The following is a 10,082-nucleotide window of genomic DNA, read 5'->3' as shown; positions in this document are numbered from 1 at the left end:
ATCATTACCAAGAAACGAAAGTACCTGGTAATTTAATTGGCGTGCGCGAGCTCTAGTAATTGGTCCAGTATATGTAACAGTAGGGGTTGTGGGTGTAACAATGGTATTGATGTCCTCATCAACGTCCTCGAATGAAAATAATGCCTCTTTGCACACAAAAGCATAGCAAACAGATTTGCTAAAATCTAGATCATCAATATCAGATTTGGTGGCAAGTAAACATGCACTTTTCAATTTAATTTCAGAAACAACACTAGATTGTTTATTATTATTAGGCTGCATTTGTTGCTCAAATTCTTTTGCCACAATCTGATTTTCACTCTTAGTTTTCTCCTGTTTTGCTTTATTAGCTCTATTAATATCATCTTTCAAAATGGAATCAGGAGTCATAGGAAGCAAAGTAATATTTTTATCCTTATGAACAAGAGTATACTGATTGTTTCTACCATGGTGAATAGAATTTTTATCAAATTGCCATGGTCTACCAAGTAATAAGGAACATGCTTGCATAGGTACCACATCACAATCAACATAATCAGCATATGTAGAGATACTAAAATGCACACGAACAGTATGTGTTACCTTAACCTTGCCGCTGTTGTTGAACCATTGGATGTAGTAAGGATGTGGATGTGGTCTTGTGGTGAGAGATAGCTTCTCCACCATCTCGATGCTAGCCAAGTTGTTGCAACTCCCTCCATCTATGATCACGCGAACAGAACGTTCCTTCACAACTCCCTTTGTATGGAACAAATTATGCCTCTGATTTTGCTCAGCTTGTGTAACCTGCACACTCAAAACACGTTGAGCAACTAAACATTCATACCTGTCAGCATCTTCAGGAGCCATGTATTGCGTCTCATGATCAGAATCGTCTCCACCGTGTTCGTCACGTGTAATAAGAGCCAAAGTCTCCTCATCATAGTCACTAGCGGACTCATACCCACCATCCTCAGTAACAATCATCACACGCTTAGATGGGCATTCTCTCGCATAATGATCTCCACCCTTGCAACGTCGACAAATAATATCATGTGTCTGCCCTGTTGATGCCATGGATGAAGAAGAGCTCTTTGCAGGCCCAGAAGGTGTGCTCTTGGCAGATAGTGGTGATTGTGCCTGCTTTATTGTATCACGGTTGGAGGTGGCAGCCGACGGAGGCGCCGGTGAAGCAGAACGTGTGGAAGTAGATGATGTACGTGGTGTCCATGAAGAAGGTCGACCTGCAGAAAAGTTAGTCCGCGCCAATGCCTGTCGATCCTGCACTTCACGTTCAGCTTTACAAGCAAGATGGAATAAACGAGTGATATTAGTATACTCCTTATACTCTAGAATCGTCTGAATCTCTCTATTTAATCCACCCATAAAACGTGCAATCATAGCTTCATTCTCCTCAACAATACCACATCTAATCATGCCAGTTTGTAATTCCTGATAATATTCTTCTACAGAATTTTTTCCCTGTCTTAAGCGCTGCAATTTTTGAAGTAATTCACGTTGATAATATGGTGGAACCCAACGAGTACGCATAGCAGTTTTCAAAGCAGCCCAAGTAGCAGGAATGGGATATAATCTACAATGCTCAGACCACCAAACACATGCAAAACTAGTGAATGCACAAACAGCAGCAGGAACACGTCTCTCCTCGGGATATTGTAAACATGTAAATCGTTGTTCAGTTTCTAACTCCCAAGTAAGATATATATCAGGAACATATCTACCCTCAAATGGTGGAATATTCAATTTTAGTTTAGGGAGATGGTCATGATCTCGTACCTGAGGGTGAGCCCTACCATTGCCATTATTTGCATGTGGACGACCTGATGGTTGCTGTGCTGGTGGTGGCACGTAGTTCTGATTTTGATCAACCTCATCCTCGTAATCGCCAGCAAAATCACCCTCCTCCGCATCAGCAGCAGGAGCCACAGAAGTAGCAACAGCAGCACCAACAGTTTGGCCAGGTGCAAGAGGGAGACGGCTCGCTCGGCGGAGGGCTGTTTCACGATGTGTAGGTAGTCGTTGTTGTTGTTGTTGTAGAGGTGCGTTAGGTGCAGCCGGTGGTGGTGGTGGAAGACGCGCGAGCAATTCATCAAACCTGTCATCGAGCTTTGTTTCGAACGTCTTCTCCATGTCATCTATCTTCTCCATGGCCTCTTCAAATCTGTTTAGCACATCCTGCACCTGTCCATTCATCATTTGCTGAAATTTATCATGCAACTCCTGATTCTTCATGTTCTCCCAGTCAGTCTCGTCGGCTTGTCATCCTGCCATGGTTAGCAACAATAGAAAACACACAAGAATATGATCCTACAGAATACTAACAAGAGGTGGTGGTGGCGGGTGTCACAAATCCGTCAAGCAAATCTCAAATTCTTACCAGTTCTTACCCAGCAGCAGGCGGTGATCGGCAACCGTTGTAGTCAAAACTCTCAAAAGCTTGGATAGAGCGATTGCCAGGGAGAGTCAAACGCACGACGTAGAGGTATGTGGAGCTGGGAAGGCTTATAGTATGGTAGCAAAAAGGGTCAGCAATAATCAATTCAGAGATGCAAAGTTGAATAAACGCTCAACGACGGTACTGTGCTGGTCCTAGGCTAGACCGTGCTAGAGACGCGAGCCTAGAACACTAACAAAATCACGGCGCTGCACGTAAATAAGGGAAAAGCACACTCTGGAACTTTTTTTTTCGCTTTTTTTTTGCGCTCCTTTTTTTTTTGCGCTCTTTTTTTTTGCGCTCCTCTTTTTTTTTGCGAAAAATTACTATAACGGCGAGTGTCTCAAAACTCTTCCCTCGTCAAACTGATAGTATGGGCACGAAAAAAAAATTTCCACTTTTTTTTTCGGAAATCAGGGCAGCGACGACGAAAAAGTGCGACAAAAAATCACTATGATGGCACGTGGCTCAAAAGACTCAGAAAAGCCTAAAAATAGGATAGGGAAAAAGAATTTTTGCCCGAGAAAATTTTGGCCTAAAAACTGCCCGGGGGTCTCCAGACTCTTTTTTTTTTGGCCTAATATGAGAAGAACTCGGATTGGTGGTGGATATATGGTTGTGGTATATGGCAGCGGTGGTGGTATATGGTAGCGGTGGTGGTATATGAATACATATTGGTGGTGGTATATGGATACGGATTGGTGGTGGTATATGGATATGGATTCAAAGCGGTGGCGGATAAGCAAAAGTGGTAGATGGGCGATGATGATGGTGCGGCGGCGGCGTGACAACTTATGACCAGAACTCGAAACTCTAAAAGATTAGACTCTAAGACCAGCAACTTGACACGACGATGCAACCGCAAATTCAACAAAGCAAAAACCCTAAAAAGATTATGCAAAGGCTCAGATTGGTTCGGATATGATGAACTAACCCTAATTTTTTTTTGTGGCTTTTTCGTGGACTGTAGGTATGAAGAACAGACTCAATCTAATCTACGAAAAACTGTAAAATCTCACCGAGCAACCTGGAAATCTGATACCACTTGATAGAGGCAAAGGTGTCCCGATGTTTCGATGAGATGGTGGCTATCGTTTTCTGTGGGAGTCGACCTTGACGATCCGACTACGAACGTGCGAGACGTCGCGCCTTAGCAATCGCTAAACCAACTTCCGAGGGGTTATTGACCACGCCGGAGCACGATCAACCTGACCACGAGGGCCTGTTTTCCTGCGAGCAAACGAAGAACAAGCAAGAAGCTGAGATTGCAATCTGGATATTGCGAATATAAGATGAAAGCTTTATTGATCAAGGTGGGGTTCTGTGACGTCTTGGTCTGGTCGTTGGACACAAACGAAGTACGCGAAGTTGCAGCTATGGCGAACTTTTAATCTAAACAAAACCCAAGTCTAAACGACGCCCTAAGGGCTGTATATATGGAGGAAGAGAGGGGAATTTCGTGGCCCTTGAGGGTGGGGTCCGAAACCAACCCTAACTCTTGTTTCCCCACACATACGGACTCTAAAAATAGCCTATACTTAAGTATTTCGAAATTACATGGGCCTGGCCCATTAATAAGGTGACGCAGCACCTAGAATAGCCTATGGACGAATATTATGAAGTGGCATCTTGTATATTTCGTCCAAGGCTTCATGCACTCCTTATGGCGGCTTCAAAGTCCTGAAATCATCACTTGTAACTCCGTTCTTGATCCCCTTGCGCATGCCATCAACTCCATTCGTGTTCTTGCTCCAATGTTCATCCTTCTCCAAGCTAGGACCTTCATTTGTAAGCAAAACAAATGTATCCAATTTAGGCAGCATCATAATCTCATGAACATTAGAATCATTACCAAGAAACGAAAGTACCTGGTAATTTAATTGGCGTGCGCGAGCTCTAGTAATTGGTCCAGTATATGTAACAGTAGGGGCTGTGGGTGTAACAATGGTATTGATGTCCTCATCAATCAGGTACTTTCGTTTCTTGGTAACGATTCTAATGTTCATGTGAATATGATGCTGCCTAAGTTGGGATACATTTGTTTTGCTTACAAATGAAGGGCTTGCTTGGACAAGAAAATGAACCTTGGAACAAGTTCAAGCGTGGAGTTGATGGCATGCGCAAGAGGATCCAGAACGAAGTTACATGTGATGATTTCAGGACTTTGAAGCCACCATCAGGAGTGCATGAAGCCTTGGACGAAATATACAAGATGCCACTTCATAAATTTCGTCCAGAGGCTATTTTAGGTGCTGTGTCACCTTATTATTGGGCCAGGCCCATGTATTTTCGAAATACTTAAGTATAGGCTGTTTTTAGAGTCTGTATGTGTGGGGAAACAAGAGTTAGGGTTGGTTTCGGACCCCTCCTCCAAGGGCCACAAAATTCCCCCCTCTTCCTCCATATATACAGCCCTTAGGGCGTCGTTTAGACTTGGGTTTTGTTTAGATTAAAAGTTCGCCATAGCTGCAACTTCGCGTACTTCGTTTGTATCCAACGACCAGACCAAGACGTCACAGAACCCCACCTTGATCAATAAAGCTTTTATCTTATATTCGCAATATCCAGATTGCAATCTCAGTTTCTTGCTTGTTCTTCGTTTGCTCGCAGGAAACAGACCCTCGTGGTCAGGTTGATTATGCTCCGGCGTGGTCAATAACCCTCGGAAGTTGGTTTAGCGATTACTAAGGCGCGACGTCTCTCATGTTCGTAGTCGGATCGTCAAAGTCGACTTCCGAAAAAGATAGCCACCATCCTCATTCGAAAGACGGGAACACCTTTGCCTCTATCAAGTGTATCAGATTTTAGGTTGCTCGGTGAGATTTTACAGTTTTCGTAGTTTAGATCGAGTCTGTTCCTCATACCTATAGTCCACGAAAAAGCCAAAAAAAATTAGGGTTAGTTCATCCTATCCGAACCAATCTGAGCCTTTGCATAATCTTTTCTGTATTTGCTTTGTTGAATTTGCGGTTGCATCGTCGTGTCAAGTTGCTGGTCTTAGCGTCTAGTCCTTTAGAGTTTCGAGTTCTGTTCACAGGTTGTCACGTCGCCGCTGCCATATATCACCCGCTCATCATCATCTGCTGCTGCCATATACCACCACCACACCAACTTCATCGTCGCTGCCATATTCACCACCACATATTCACCAACCGAGTCCATATACGCCACCACATATCCGCCGCCCATCACGCCAATCCGAGTCCACCTGCAACATATATTCGCCACCAGTCCGATTTCCCCCAGATCCACAGCCGCCACCAATCCGAGATTCCACCAGATTCATCTCCACCACCAGTCCTAGTCCGAGTCCAGTATTTGTTGCTTTGTTTTCGAGATCCAGATCACGTGATACTCCGAGTCGTGACAGAGTAGGACTCCCCAACTTTCGAGCCACCCGTAGGAGAAAAATAGTTCCAAATTAAAAAAAACTAAGTTTGGAAAATTCTGGCTAGGCAGTTTTTAGACCATTTGTAGACTTTTTCGAAAAAAATTGTTGCGGAGGAAAAAAAGTGCAAAAAAAGTGAAAAAAAGAAAAAAATCGGAGCGTGCTCCTCCCTTGTTTACATGCAGCGCCGTGATTTTGTTAGTGTTCTAGGCTCGCGTCTCTAGCACGGTCTAGCCTAGGACCAGCACAGTATCGTCGTTGAGCGTTCATTCAACTTTGCATCTCTAAATTGATTATTGCTGACCCTTTTTGCTACCATATATAAGCCTTCCCAGCTCCACATACATCTACGTCGTGCGTTTGACTCTCCCTGGCAATCGCTCTATCCAAGCTTTTGAGAGTTTTGACTACAACGGTTGCCGATCACCGCCTGCTGCTGGGTAAGAACTGGTAAGAATTTGAGATTTGCTTGACGGATTTGTGACACCACCACCACCTCTTGTTAGTAGTCTGTAGGATCATATTCTTGTGTGTTTCTATTGCTTAACCATGGCAGGATCACAAGCCGACGAGACTGACTGGGAGAACATGACGAATAAGGAGTTGCATGATAAATTTCAGCAAATGATGAGTGGACAGTGCAAGATGTGCTAAACAGATTTGAAGGAGGCGCATGGAGGAGGATTAATGGGACACTTTGGCGTCAAGAAGATGGAGGGTATACTTGCTACACATTTCTTTTGGCCAAAGATGAGACGGGATGTTGAGCGTTTTGTTGCTCGCTGCACTACCTGTCAAAGAGCTAAGTCACGACTCAATCCTCATGGTTTATATATGCCTTTGCCTGTACCTAGTGTTCCTTGGGAGGATATATCTATGGACTTTGTTTTAGGTTTACCTCGAACAAAGAAGGGGAGGGATAGCATATTTGTTGTCGTGGATAGGTTCTCGAAAATGGCACACTTTATACCATGTCATAAAAGTGATGATGCTGTTAATGTTGCTGATTTGTTCTTTCGTGAAATTATTCGCTTACATGGTGTGCCAAATACTATTGTTTCAGATCGTGATACTAAATTTCTTAGCCACTTTTGGAGATGTTTATGGGCTAAGTTGGGGACTAAGCTGCTTTTTAGTACTACTTGTCACCCCCAAACTGATGGACAAACTGAAGTAGTCAATAGAACATTGTCTACTATGCTTAGGGCTGTTTTGAAGAATAACAAGAAAATGTGGGAAGAATGCTTGCCTCATATTGAATTTGCTTATAATCGTTCATTGCATTCTACTACTAAGATGTGCCCTTTTGAAATTGTGTATTTCCTACCTCGTGCACCTATTGATTTGTTGCCTCTTCCATCTTCGGAGAAGGTTAATTTTGATGCTAAAGAACGTTCTGAATTGATTTTAAAAATGCATGAGTTAACTAAGGAAAACATTGAGCGTATGAATGCTAAATATAAACTTGCTGGAGATAAGGGTAGAAAACATGTTGTGTTTGCACCTGGAGATCTTGTTTGGTTACATTTGCGTAAAGATAGATTTCCTAATCTGCGCAAATCAAATCTAATGCCACGTGCTGATGGTCCTTTTAAGGTTTTAGAGAAAATAAATGATAATGCATATAAACTTGAGCTACCTGCAGATTTTGGGGTTAGTCCCACTTTTAACATTGCAGATTTGAAGCCTTATTTGGGTGAGGAAGATGAGCTTCCGTTGAGGACGACTTCATTTCAAGAAGGGGAGGATGATGAGGACATCAATACCATTGTTACACCCACAGCCCCTACTGTTACATATACTGGACCAATTACTAGAGCTCGCGCACGCCAATTAAATTACCAGGTACTTTCGTTTCTTGGCAATGATTCTAATGTTCATGAGATTATGATGCTGCCTAAATTGGATACATTTGTTTTGCTTACAAATGAAGGTCCTAGCTTGGAGAAGGATGAACATTGGAGCAAGAACACGAATGGAGTTGATGGCATGCGCAAGGGGATCAAGAACGGAGTTACAAGTGATGATTTCAGGACTTTGAAGCCGCCATAAGGAGTGCATGAAGCCTTGGACGAAATATACAAGATGCCACTTCATAATATTCGTCCATAGGCTATTCTAGGTGCTGCGTCACCTTATTAATGGGCCAGGCCCATGTAATTTCGAAATACTTAAGTATAGGCTATTTTTAGAGTCCGTATGTGTGGGGAAACAAGAGTTAGGGTTGGTTTCGGACCCCACCCTCAAGGGCCACGAAATTCCCCTCTCTTCCTCCATATATACAGCCCTTAGGGCGTCGTTTAGACTTGGGTTTTGTTTAGATTAAAAGTTCGCCATAGCTGCAACTTCGCGTACTTCGTTTGTGTCTAACGACCAGACCAAGACGTCACAGAACCCCACCTTGATCAATAAAGCTTTCATCTTATATTCGCAATATCCAGATTGCAATTTCAGCTTCTTGCTTGTTCTTCGTTTGCTCGCAGGAAACAGGCCCTCGTGGTCAGGTTGATCGTGCTCCGGCGTGGTCAATAACCCCTCGGAAGTTGGTTTAGCGATTGCTAAGGCGCGACGTCTCGCACGTTCGTAGTCGGATCGTCAAGGTCGACTCCCACAGAAAACGATAGCCACCATCTCATCGAAACATCGGGACACCTTTGCCTCTATCAGTCATGGGGGAGTATGAAGCGGGTTTCATTGGCGGTGTACAGTACACAGCCAGCTTCCTGCTCGCGGTGAGGATCCTCGCCTACACCGGCCGGATCGTCCTGGCGTTGATCCGGAAGCCGCAGGCGCATGGTGGAGCTGGCGGCGGCCAGGCGGGAGGGGCAGGCGCGGCGGCCTGAGCTCGCGACTTCGCGAGGGATAGCCCAGAGGTGAGAGGCGTCACTCGATCAGCATCAGAGTTTAGTTGTAATAATGGAGTTAATTGGCAGTCTGGTACTCATTAGCAGGGACATGCATGCATGGTCCTTGACCCGTTGATGTTGATGATGATGATATATTGAACTCTACGTACTCTATTTTCTCCCAGGATCTAGCTTATGTTTTATACAGTACTTATGTTTGTAATCGCGACAGGAGCTGCTTCTCCCCCGATATATATATGTGCGTTTCTCCCCCGATCTAGCTTCTTTGCCGATAATTACAGGAGCTGTTTTCTGCTGCTGCAGCAGCATTCTTAATTGAGCAGTCGATAGCTAACCGTCCATCTCCTGCGCGCAATCATAGTGCACCCGATCCCACCAAATTATTAAGGGAACACTCCTCGCACTACCAGAATAACTGGCGATGCCGACGGCCGAACCTATGCCGACGGGCCCCATCGGCATAGATTGGCCTATCCCGAAGGCCCAGCCCAGGCCGTCGGCATAGAAAAGCCGTCTGCGTATATCAATCTATGCCGACGGCCCCCGTCGGCAAAGCTCACCCGTCGGCGTCGATAGAAATATGCCTACGGTGGCCGTCAGCATAGAGAAGGCCGTCGGCATAGCTCATGGGCCCGGCTACCCTGACGGAGACGGCCTTTTGACGGCGTCAATCTACGCCGACGGGCTAACGGCGGCCGTCGGCATAGATGCCACGTCATCGATCCGTGTCGCCCGCCACGTCATCGATCCGCATCGCTCGCCTGTCCGTGGGGTGGCAAATCTATGCCGACGGTGTTGCCACATCACCGATCCGCGCCCTTAGGCACGTCATCGATCCGTGGCCATGTGCGCTTGCCGTCGGCATATCTCTATTTTTTTATTTATTTTTATTTATTTTTATTTTTTACTTATTTTTATTTACTTTTCCCTGTTTTTTTCACAACATAAATGTGCCTTGTCTAACACAAAAAAAACATACCCAGATGGTATATCGATTCCCCCCCTCACGGACGTTGCTGCCGCCGCGCCGTGCCCCACAGCGACGCCGGAGATGGGGGCACACCCCGGAGCTGCGTGCCGGGTGCCTGCGCTAGCCACCACGCTTTCACAACCGTAGGAGGGCCCAAAGCAACACCTAGCGGCATTGCTACCCCCCCAGGTACACCCTCCCGTCTAACCGGGCCCTCATACATGCGGGGAGGTGTGGTGCCATGTCTGAAGAGGCGGGACGGGGACCCTGGAGGATAGCAATACCACCGGAGCGTCGCACCGGGCCCTCATACATGCGGGGTGGTGTGGTGCCATGTCCAAATTAGAGGCGACACGCGTCTCCGGGTTGTGCCCCCGCTCACGGACGGCGCCGCCGCCGGCACCTGAAGGGGGGAAACGGACG

The sequence above is a fragment of the Triticum urartu genome, chromosome 2, assembly GCF_003073215.2.
Source record: "Triticum urartu cultivar G1812 chromosome 2, Tu2.1, whole genome shotgun sequence".
NCBI classification, from domain to species: Eukaryota; Viridiplantae; Streptophyta; class Magnoliopsida; order Poales; family Poaceae; genus Triticum; species Triticum urartu.
This window is presented reverse-complemented; position numbering follows the sequence as displayed.